Source organism: Molossus molossus, unplaced genomic scaffold, assembly GCF_014108415.1.
Source record: "Molossus molossus isolate mMolMol1 unplaced genomic scaffold, mMolMol1.p scaffold_m16_p_5, whole genome shotgun sequence".
Lineage (NCBI taxonomy): Eukaryota > Metazoa > Chordata > Mammalia > Chiroptera > Molossidae > Molossus > Molossus molossus.
This window is the reverse complement of record NW_023425388.1, coordinates 35534456-35547067: the sequence shown is the minus strand read 5'-3', so window position 1 is coordinate 35547067 and position 12612 is coordinate 35534456. Positions and strand designations below refer to the sequence as shown.

General features: G+C 39.3%; 1 protein-coding gene and 1 long non-coding RNA gene across 2 annotated transcripts in view; one reads left to right on the top strand and one right to left on the bottom strand.

Annotated features, from left to right (window-relative positions):
- The window catches only part of LOC118616915 (multiple epidermal growth factor-like domains protein 6), a 462674-nt gene that overhangs the window by 106351 nt on the left and 343711 nt on the right, over window positions 1–12612 (bottom strand).
- Window positions 9759–10967, top strand: LOC118617446. The gene is made up of 3 exons (XR_004956829.1): window positions 9759–10076; window positions 10339–10434; window positions 10902–10967. It is a non-coding gene; the product is annotated as an uncharacterized LOC118617446 (long non-coding RNA).

The window sequence follows — 12612 nt, the reverse complement described above, 5'->3', positions numbered from 1 at the left end:
GCATGTACTTTGGTTGCAGTTTGTCCCCGGCCCTGGTTGGTCGTGCGGGTGGCAGCCACTCGATGTGTCCCTTCACGTCGATGTTTCTCACTCTCTCTCCCTTCCTCTCTCTCCCTCCCACTCTATCTGTACAAAAAATGGAAAAATATCCTCGGGTGAGGATAAAAAAGAAATTAAAAAAACAAAAAAAAAAAAACAAAGATTCTGCCACAGAAAGCTAAACAGGTCTACCAAGTCTAGTTAAAAACAGGAAGTTACCCAAATATAAACCACAACCAAGGATCCTGATTAAAATAAGGTAAAATGAAGTAAATGATAATCTTGATAGCTGATGATCAAAACTGACAAAGAGAGAGGTGTGACAGCATTGTAGAGGGGTCTTTCCATTAAAGAAACAGGTGACCATAACATTTCCATCGCCAGCCTTCTGCTAGGATCATCTGGCAAGGACCAGCCTGAGTCTTTTCTCAGGCTGACATTGGTGGAATAATTTCCCTCAAGTAAAGGACAGGACTTGTCTGTCCATTCAATCTCCTTAGTGGAGGTAAATATGTAAGCTCATTAAATAACATAATGGTGTACCCTACAGTTTTTGCAGTGTGATCATAATTAGCCCAATAAAAATCAGTTATTTGTCAAGCACGGAAACAGCACTAGTCAGCTTTTATTATCATAAAAAGCAAACAAAATCCTCAGGGGTGTATAACCATCAATACCTTTTCTTCTCTTCGCGGTTTAAAGCATGGCTGATTCCACTTAGCTCCGTACTTCATTCTGGAATCCAGATGAAAGAGTGGGCCTTGCTTTCTTCATGGCAGAGGGCAAAAGTATGGGAGGCCATGCCGAACTACACATTCGCTGGTAAAATTTCTGCTCCAAATTGATGCTGTAGCACTTCTACTCAAATGCTATTGGCCGAAGATGGTCACATGATCAAGTTGGCAATGGATGGGAGAAATCCCTTTGCTTTCCCCAGTACCCAAGTCTACATGACAAAGGGCATGTATGGAGCATCTTCTTTGGGGTGAAGTGAGCATAGCTGGGAATTGTGCTGATTGTTGATTTATTACTTTCCAGCTTCAAATTCACTTTTTGCCCTCTCTGTGAAAATGGATCTGGGCCCTTTAAATAATTTTTCTTTCTCCCCAGGCATGATGTTAAGCTTTGCCAGGAGAGGGCACTGGAGAGACATTGTAGACTAGAAGGTTTTCCTTCCTGAGCCAGCATGCTCTAGGTGGGATCCTGATGCAGCTTCTCCAGTACCTGGTTCGCTCAGCACTGAAGTCTTCACCAGCATCTGGCTCGTTCAGTACCCATGTTTTCCTCCTACGCAGCGTTGGGAATGTGGGCTGTCCACCCAGCACTGCACTTCAGCAGCTCCTCTCGCATTAGGCTGCTGCAACTGTGCACAGCTCCTACAGTGCAGACGGCTCCTTCAGCTCCTAGTCCTGCAATCACTGGACACACCCATGAGGCAGTGTTGTAGTGAAGCGACATCTCTCCATGAACAGTTTACTCCAGCACCCTAGAACAGATTTCTGGCAAGTTTCAGAGGTCATATTTCCAGCAGATTCTGCTGGAGTGGTAGCACAGTGGCCTGGCTGCCACCCAGTGAACTGTGACCAGCCCTCTCCAACAACGTCCGGAGCCTCTTGATGCTCAGTTCAGCCTGAGGGTAGTAGCTGTAATCCTATATTCTTTAGAGTTCTCTGTGTTTCTTACTGGCCAATTCCTCTTTACTCCAACCTCCTATTAAGTTAACAATTCTTCATATTAAATTTCCCGTGTTCAAATTACGGTGTGGTTTCTGTCTCAGCTAATTGGACTCAGGCAGCTACAGTTCATACTATAATCTATTACAGAGATCTAACAAACAGAATTAGTTAGATAAAACTGTTGTTCAGTAGGATAAATTAGCCTATTTATTGGCCCATAGTCTGAGATTCTCAAAGTTTGTATCTCGTGGGCATGCCTGGCTGGGCTCTCTTCTTTCTACCTCTCTGTGTCTAACCCCTCTTGACTGCCAAACCACTGTCAAGCTCTGCGAATAACTTAAGGTTGTGGTTGGTTCTTCTAGTTTCTCTGAGAGCAGTTAACTGTTTATTTTAACTCTAATTGATTATGTGTTGACTTTCAGCAGTCATCCGATTTTCTTTACCTCTTAAAATTCTTGATCTTGGTCTCTCTGGAACCCTCATTTATGTCAATATCATACACACATTAGAGATGACCCATGAAGAGTCATTTTTAAAAAGGCACCATCCCCTTAAAACTATAATTGCTACCTTTCACTTCTGATGTATTCTTTAACCTGTGATAACTATTAACTGAATTATGTGAGTTTGCGTCAAGTAAATCTAGAAAACAAAAGGATACATTCTTTGATCAATACTTGTGTTAAACTAGGAGGCACACAGCCTTTCATAATTTAAAATTTCTTTCTCGAGAATCAGCACAGAAAATGTAAACCATCTTTTGGGCAAAAGGGAACTTAACCTATTCTTTTTTATTAATATATACTGTTTACAGAAATGTTTACTGAGACTGTAGCTATTCCTCTCAATTTAAAACTGAGTAATTCAAAGACTTGTTTGAGGAAATATATAGTATTTTATCTTCTTTCTAAAATTTGCTGCAGGCTGACTACTGATGTGGGTAATTGAAGACAATAAGTTCGGCATGAATGCGTGGAGTAGGAGGTAGGTGTCCAACATGGTGCTGGAAATGTGGACTCCAAGATAACTTTTTATTTTATTTTTTGAGAGAGAGAGAGATACAGAAATAAGACTTACATGCAAAAAAGGTTACCTTAGAGCTATGCCTAAAAGGTAGGTGGACTCCATCAATGGCTTTTATAATATCTTATAAAGTTTAATTGCTGCTTATGTTGGGCTCTTTTCCATTCTTTAATTTGATATGATCTTATATTTTACTGGATATGTTGGTTCTGAAGCTGTAGGGGTGAGGGAAGAAGTCTCTATCCTGTCATTAACCTCCAGAAATCTCTTCCAGGCCTCATTCAAAGAATCCCAGCTTTTAGATTACATTTAAAGCTGTAGGTTTGTGCTTTCTGAATTATGGAATATACAACCTACAAGAAGCTTTGAGGTTTTCCATTCCTAATGTCTCATTTTAGAGACAAAAAAATCGAGACCCAGAGAAGGGAAGGGGTATATTCTGAGTTCCCAGTGAGTGGATCTGATATGATCATGTAAGTGAACCCTTGATGTCTACATTTATGAAATTCATACTGTTGGAGCTCATGTGGGCAACAGGGAAAAGTCTTTACTGATGTCAGAGAGCACCCCTTGTGAAAATGAATGGAGACTAAACACCTATAGCTGAAGAAAGAATGCTGGCCAGGGGGCTGTCTCCACGCCCCAGGTGTTCACGCTGCCAATGTGTGGTTCTCAGAGATCCATACTTCCACCTCATTTAAGAAATATCATCTCTATTTGTCATATTCCTCCTCATAAAAACAAGAGTAATTAACAACCCGTGATTCTGAGTGTATCTGGGTGTTTTAAGCAAAGGTTTTCTTTTCCTTTTTAAGCAAACATTCTTTTGTTGTGTGTTAGCTTGTTTATATATAAGGAATCTTTTACAAAATGTCATTGCTCACTTCTATCTGCAAACCATCTGGCAATTCCATCTTCCAGTGGCATCCAACTAAAGAAAATCCGTGAATATAGTAACAGGAACAAAAGTAAAGACAGGTCAATCTCATCAAAGATAGTACTTATTTAAAACCAGATCTGAGAAGTGTTAAATATCATGCCCCAACAACATAGTCGATAATAACATTCAGGGGAAGTTTTCATCTTTAATCTTGCTTCTCATTAATTTGAAATGGACTTAATTTAGGATTTAGTGGCGAGAAATAGGAAGCAGTAAAAGAGAGCCCAGGTCCACAGTGAAGATAATAAGACTCTGCCAGATGGCAATTTCAAAACCTATGGCAGATTCACACACAGAAATCACACACTGGTCTTCCAATGAGAAGTGATTTAAAAAATGGCCTGGGATTTTCTTATAAGTGGTAGATGTTTTTATATAGATATTCTAATAAATTTGGTTGGAATGTGATATCTCTGGTCAGTAACTTTTCTGTCATATTTCACTACTATCGGTAATTTTTTAATGTTATTGATCATCTTATTTATAAAGACTTTGACATTTTCCTTTTCCCTTGGGTCCAGCTTGTCATTAGAACTTACTGGTTCTTATCTCCTTCTGTATCGTATGGCTGTCAATAGCTAGATGATTCCATTCGTCTCCCTGTCATTTCCATGTCTTCTTGTTTTTCTATATCACCCTACACATCGTGGCCAGAACAACATACGGAAACCACATTTTAATCCTACCATTGAAAAACGCACTCTTGCCCACATCCCTATAGACTTCATCCTGGGTTAAAGCTATTTCTGTCTGCCCAAACAAATTATACACAAATTCCCTGAATATACTTTCTGCCTCATCCAACAGTCACCTATCTTCAAAACATGTAATTAAACCATTTCTCAAAATGCATCCTACAAAATACTAAATCCTTAAGTTGTAAATATACCTTGTTATTAGACAAAGTGGAGAGGGGGTCTTCTCCCACTGGGTGCTGCTGGGGTGGACTTCTTATAATATCCTGAGAAAAATAATGTTCTGAGAACGAGTGATTTTTACTTGCCTGGAATTAAATCACTGTGTTTCCAAAGTTCCATTTCCTTTAGTTCAGTAGAGAAGTGCAGCTGGGGTTGCAGTAAAGCTAGAAGCAAAGCCAGTATCCAGAGTTCCGATTCCATTTTGAAGCTGGGTCCAGCTGGGTGGGGTCCACATGGCCATGGGTCACACAGGAGAATGCCAGGGAGCCAGGCATGAGCCATGAGCCACATGTGCCAAGAAGAACCAAGAGCCCAAGAGAGAGCATTTCTTTGTTCAGGGAATTCTTTTCCAAGAGCTTGTATGCTCATTCTGGCCAATGGCTTCTGTCCCCAGGTGTGACCGACAGCAAGCACCTTCACTAGTCCCCTGCAGCTCACTGGGCACGTGTCTATCTTCCCTTGTGTCGGAGCCCTGGGGGGTGTACAGCTGTAGCCTCCTGGTGAAGCTGCCCAAATTAACGCCTATAATATCTGCCTTCCCTTTGTGTCTTTCCTATTATTAATAATTAGCTAATTACAATGGCATCAATCTTCACTTTCAAAGATTTCCAAACATGGTTAGGAAACCTGGGTTAAACAAAATAAACTGATTCCTCTTTTGCCTGGCTTTACTTGAAAGAATTTTGGTATGCAGTGTTTCTCAAATTCACCTGACCATGAAGACAACTGTGAGATGTATATCTATCCATATGCATACCCATATAAATATTTATATTTTTTATTTTTATTTATTTAAATTAAAAGCTCCGGAAATATTAAACATAGAGTCACCACATAACCCAGCAGTTCCACTCCTAGGTTTATACCCAAGATAAATAAAAATATGCACTTACAAACACTTGCACATTAATATTTATAGCAGTATTATTTGTAATAGCTGAAAGGTGGATACAACCCAAATGTCCAGCAACTGAAAAATTGATAAATAAAATGAGGTTTATCCATAACACAAAATATTATTTAACCTTAAAAATTAAGGAAAATTTGCCTGGCCGGTGTGGCTCAGTGGTTGAGTGTCGATCCATGCACCAGTGGGGGGCATGCAGGAGGCGGCCAATCGATGTTCTCTCTCATCCATGTTTCTATCTCTCTCTCTCTCGACCTTCCTCTCTCTCTAAATCCAATAAAGAAAATAAATTAAGAAAAGTTTGACACATCCCGTGTATAAATGAACCTTGAAAAGATTATGCTAAGTGAAAAAAAGCCAGTCACAAAGAGCTGCATATTGTATGATTCCATTCCTATAAAATCCAGAATAGAGAAACCTGTAGAGACCAAGTGAACTGTGGTTGGTTAGATCTGGGAGGCAATGGGGTGTGGTGATACAACAGGTATAGCTTTTCTTTTTGAGGTGATAAACATGTAAAATCAATTGTGGTATGACTGCATATATTTGTGAATATATTATAAACATTGATTTCTACACTTTAAAAAGATGCGTTGTAGGGTATGTGAATTATATCTTAATAAAACTGTTTAAGCCCTAGCCGTTTTTGCTCAGTGGTTAGTGTCAGCCCATGGATCGAAGAGTCACAGGTTCGATTCCAGTCAAGGTTGCCGTTTGGTCCCTGGCTTGATTGGGGTCATGTGGGAAGCAACTAGTCGATGTGTCTCCCTCTCTCCCTCTCCCCCTCCCTCCCACTCTATCTGGAGATGAATGGAAAAAAGTCCTCCGGTGAGGATTAAAAAATAATAAAATAAAATAAAACTCTTTAAAATAGGTTTTATAAATGTCTAGAATAGCAGATCATATTACACCATTTTGTAATCCCTCATCATGGTTATATTTTAATTAGCAAGGGCTTAATAATTTTCTGACAAAGGAACTGAAAGAAAAGGCTAACATAAGCCTTTGTAGTCTCGGGACAATAGCATCACATCCTTGAGAACCTGTCAGAAATGCAGATTCTCAGGTCGACTCCACACTTGCTGAGACAGAACCTGATTTTGACAAGATCTAAGGTGATCCGCATGTACATTCAAGTCTGAAAAACACAGGACTGTAGTACCTTATTATTTTTGAGAACACCAAGCTTTCACAGAGCTATTTTGCTATCTTGTGCTTAGGGCTTTTAATATAAAGGGATTAAATCAATTCACTTTTAATAAGGACAGCATCTAATGAATTATAATTAACCTAATTTTCTTAGCTGCAGTTTTAATGTTTCCCAGTGCTCAGCCAAGCCTCCAAACTATGATGACTTTTTTTAAATATAAGAAATTATATCAAAATAAATAGATAACTTTTTCAGGTCTTTCAGTCCCTTGAATTATACAGACATACCATCTTTTATGATCATTGATTCAAATGCAAAAGCTCACAGTTAATTTGGTCAAAGATATGTAACAAATTATTTTAAACCGACTTAAGCAGTTTATTTAAAACCACTGCTGTTTCCCTTATTAATGTAAACATTTTTAAAAATGAATTAGCAGCAGTCATTTTGGCCATACTCAAAGAATATTAAATGTCCATGAAGCAAAGAAGATACTTTTTTTTCTTCCAGAACTCCACTGGGTGGTTTGCGCTACTGCTGGGAACGCTGTTAAGATTTGAAGTGCCATGCTTCTATAAGCTTGTCAGAACAAGAGAACTGTATAACTGAGAAACATGTACTTAACTACAGCATAAAATATATAAATATGAAAGGCATTCCTTTCCAGGATTATTCTTGTTTCTCCTCCCTCTTACCCCTGATCTCTCGTGCCCACCCCCAGAAACCTGAGGCATCTTTGGTCCTGCTCCTCTTCATCCCCACCAGGGAAGGGAGGCCAGCAGGACCCGGTGGGAATAGACAGTGAGCTAACTCCTTTCCCCATCACGCGTGTGCTCTCCGGAGTCAAGGCTCCTGCAGCGAGCCGGGGCACTCAGAAGGTCAGATGATCTATTACCAGAGTGCTAAAAAGGGTTTGAGGAAAACCCAGGTGTTTTTCCCAGTCTGCCACACAGACTATAAACAACAATTTATGATCAATTACCCTGAACATTCTGATAAGCAAACACAGAAGCCTATGCGTTTATACAATTCCAGAGGTCCACCATCCCCTTGACAAACAGACGATACTGTTTAGAAAAATTCTCCAGATATGATTCTTTAAATATTTCTTTCCTATTTATGAGGAATGGTGAAATATATAAATTTTTATGCTGTAATAGCCTGAAATACTCTACATATCTACAGGATATACTAGTTTTAGGAGATATTATTATCAATGAGACATTTGTATCAAAGATATAAAGTAAAAATGCATATTCTGTGCGCTTAGTTTTACTGACAATGCATGTAAAATAGAGCCATCAAATGTATCCACACTAAATAAAATGAATGATATCCCTTTTTGTTGACATTAATCATATTCAAGGAAACACAGAATTGGCCTGTTAGAAAATTAAAACCTTGAATGAATAATAAAAACTAAAACTTAACTTGAATTTATGAAGTGAGGTATACAATTATATAAGAAATGAGTAGCTTTAATTCTTCCTATGAGATCTTATACTGAGGGAGTACTAGTCTTCAGGTTACTCAAAATAAACACATGAAAACCAACAGGACAGTGACAAGTCAACCTTAACTAGCCTATTTTCTGATTATAAATTACACAGATATTCAGAGTACCTCTTAATGAGTACCTATTGGGAGGAAACAAAATCTCTCCATTATTTAGAAATTGATGAAGAAATTTCTGATAGTAATAGAAAATAATATGGGTCCTGAGAAGGCAGGAACCAATCATCTACATTTCAGAGGTCTAAAAAGATTATTCTTTGGAATATAGGAGCATACAGATCCTTTAGGAGGTATGATCCATAACCTAAAAATCTAGAGGAAAAACACAAATCTGAGGTACTCCAGCAGGGTACTACAGTTGGGAAATTTTCCTGGGGGAAAAATAAAAAATATAGCAACATAATCTTTCAAAATGATCAGCTCATATTTAAGATGACTGACTAGAGAAAACTAAAAATAATTGTGAATAAAACGTATGTTATACTTCCTGACATACGGTAAAATTCAAGGACCATGTTCCAGACTTTTGAAGAAGCTCCCTGGCTGCCCACCATTCCCAGACATGTCCACACGGCCACGAGTCCTGATTGGCTGCTTCTGTGTCATTATTTCTGCAAGTGGGGCCCACTGAGGCAGCAGGTTTGCCTGCGGTTAATTTTTGTCCTGGCTTATTCCAAAGAACAGGCCCCTGTGAGAAATGTCTTGTTTTTCAGCCACAGTCTTCTGGGACCTCTTTTTTCTAGGCTCCTTCTTCTGTCACCACCTATAGAAGCCATAACTGCCATAAATCTGTATGTCCCTGATGAAATCTGGAAAGTGTACCAGCTAATCTTGGAGCATTTATATCAGCAATGGTCTCTTCCAGCTCGCCTCCCTTCCAAACACACTTCTGACTATAACACGCGTTAGCTGAAAGCTGAGATGGTGAAATGATCACTCTGAATTATCGGGGGGAAATGATGGGCTTTATTTACACTTTATTAAAGGATGAGATAAAGAGATAAAGTGGATTTCCACTTTGGTAGCAGCGTTTCTGATTTGAAAAATATGTCTTTTCTCCAGCCTAAAAGGCACAGACACTTAAGAACACTGTCCGAGTTTCCACAAAGAACCATACTGGGCATGGCCGCAGCAGCTTTGTCATTAAACTCCCAGATGCCTTCTGGTGCCAAGCAAGACGGGTGCCAGCAGCAAGGGTATGAGGCACTGTTCCCACAGGGAAGTGTTTAAGAAAATTAAGGAAGTTGGGGGCGGGGGGACGACGGTTGGGTCCCAGGACTGAATGATGAGTGTTTGTCCCTGTTCCTTGCAGCCCATTGTGATTCCACAGTGCGTTCCTTTGCTCTGGGTAATTCCCACAGCGCTTCGCTTGTGCCTGTGTTGACTCACGTGTACCTCCTTATACGGAGGCTGTCCGTGTCCCCACCTTATCTCCTCTATTGAGCTGGAAGCTGCCTGGAGACGGAAAGATAACCTTACACATATTTTTATCTTCAACAACATATTGTATAGGAGGACATTTCTTAAAATGAGAAAAAAAGAAACACTTCCTGAGTACATATGATGTATTAGGCAAATGCAAGGTGTTAGTACATGGGAGGGTGCAATAACTAGTCTGTGTTCCCTGCCTGACTTTGGAATTCATCGAGATTCGATCCCAAATAGGCAGATGGAGACAAAATATTGGCTTTATTTTTGTTACAGTTAGAACTGGGGGAAGGGATTAACAGGCGGCAGCAATAAGGGGCTTCCTCAAATTGTATGCGGATTTAGGCAAAACCACAGGGGTGGCTGGGGAACCTGCCTCCCGCAGGTGGGGTCTTGCCCTGGTTAAGCGTACACACAGCAGAACAGACCCGAATGGACCCTTTCTGCAGGCATTTACAGGATCTGAAGAGAAGCAAGGAAGGTAGGCTGAATTCCACATCTCTTTCCCAAACTTGCCAATGAAGTAATTTGTTCCAAGTCCCCTGGGAAGAAGGGAGTGAGTGAGAGGGCAAAGAGGTGTCAGGATTGTACACTAATGAACATCCCTCTTCCTGTGGCTATAAAGTGGGGGAAAGGAGGTTGGGAAAGCCCACAGATACGAAGTAACTTGGCCTAAGCTTCACAGTTAGTAAATATCAGAGTCAATATTAAAATCCAAAGTGTGTGCTCTTTGTTCAACGTAGCCCACGGTGTCTGGGGGTCTAACACGTGTTTGGTGAATGGATGGATGGAGAGATGAGAAGAAAGAACACTGTGCATACATTGATGTGTCAACTAAGGTAAGTCCCAAGAATTTTAAGTGGTGCTTTTTAACAAAATGAATTCCGTATTCTTAATATGTCTTGAAAAATTTTAAAAGAATAACTTTTTCTTTAGTATATGAAGATAAACAGTATGGGAATTTTCTCAAATTGTTTCCCATTTATATATCACCCCAATAGACTGTGAGCTCCTGGAGGCTAAGAAACTACTACTACCTCTACATGCTCCCTATAGCTGGCGGAGGTTCAGGAGGCATAATAAATACTACGAGACACAACACACAGAAATAGAAAAATCCATAATAATTATTTCTGCAAGTGAATTTTATGAAGTCAAACCTGAATATGTATGTATTTATGTATGTAGATAGATGAATATATAGCTAGCTAGGTAGGTAGGTAAACATACAGACAGGCAGATATACTTTTTTTCCAAGACTCCAGTACTTGGCATAAGGTGTTTTTTCTTTTGTTTGTTTTTTAAGTTGAGGAGGGACACAGTGGAGTGCTGTACGTGTGGGGAGAATTACTATAAAGGAGGATTCTGACGAGGTAAGTCTTTCTGAACTGAGAAGAAAATAAAATAAAAAAGGCTTAAACTTCAGCAGGAGCAATATATATACCACCTAAGGAAGGTTGTTGTGCTAGCAAGGGTTATTAAACAGACTGTGGAAAGGAGTTAGGGAACCCTCCCCTGGAGATCTGTAATACCAGGATAAACAACCAGCTGGTTTAGAAACACTGTTGCTTGGAGGCAAGAAGCTGGCCTGGGTGAGTTCTCAAAGCATAAAATATAATTACTTGTACTTTCATTTAAAATAGCACACACTCATTTTATATCCAGGATGTTTAATGATACTGAAACCCAGTGACAAAAGAAACCATGTTCTTTCTGTACCACTCTGGTATTCTCAAATCACCCAACACAGTGCTAGCACATGGTAGTTATCCAATAAATGTTTACTGACCAGATTGATTAGTCAGTTGGGAAGAATGGCAACTGGGAAAAGAAAAACTGGATTCCATTCCTAGCTCTATAAATAAATTGTCTGGGACATGGAGAAAATCAGACAGTTTCTCCAGGTCTTACGTTCCCTCCTCTGTGGACCGACTGCAGCCTCTATGAATTGAAGGTCCCTTGGCCCGTGTAGCTCTGTGACTCCATCCTTCTGATTTACCTGCTTAGTGACCAGTTCATTCTGCCTGGCAGGCTCATTGAGGGAGAATAAGAAAGCCTGGCTTCCAGTGTCACTTTGCCTATCAATGATCACTTTGAGCTTGTTTAATTTCCTTGGGAAATCTACAGAAGCCTGCTTTTCTAAAAATTCTATAATTCCATGATAATGGTGTACTGAGTTACATACTCTCTTTATTCACATTACAATATCTAATGTGTTTCAGGAAAATATTTGGCTGAAAAAATTATCAAAGTTAATGTTATATACTTTTTTAAAAATATGTTTCTATTGGTTTTTTAGAGAGAGAGAAGGGGGGGGGGAGAGAGAGAGAGAGAGATATCAATTGGCCACTTCCCCACATGCATTTTGACAAGGAATCAAGCCCACTACCTGGGAATGTGCCCCAACCAGGAATCTAACCTATAACCTTTCCATGCACAGGACAACATTCAACCAACTGAGTCACACCAGCCAGAGCTGTTAAATATTTTAAAGGTCAATTTATTGAGCAACATACCTTTATGTTCATTTATTTCTCCCAAATGGAAGGCTATATCTAAAATATTCAATCAATGTTCATTATCTTTGTCTCTTCACTTAATTAAACACAGTAATGTTAGTTACCACTTTATTTAGAACAATTCCTTGAGTCTATGGGACTACATTCTCCGAAAGTCACAGTGGTTATGCTGCTCCACTGATAATTTAGACAAGCCACAGCAGACACTTCAGAAAGTTTGATCTAAGCTAAAGAAACAAAATACAAACAAAAAAAAACCCCTCTGACTTGCCCTCTAGAAAGAAAAAAAAAAAAGTGATTTATCTTTTCAAATAAAACAGACTTGCTACCAGAAAATATTTACACAAAGACCTACTGATAATCAATGGCTTAATTAGCCAGACTTTAAATAATACATGCAATATTGTTAGAATCTGTAGACAAGGAAATAAATAAAAGGGTACTAACTATATGCGTATATGCATTTATATTTGAATCAATGTGTATCCATCCATCTGT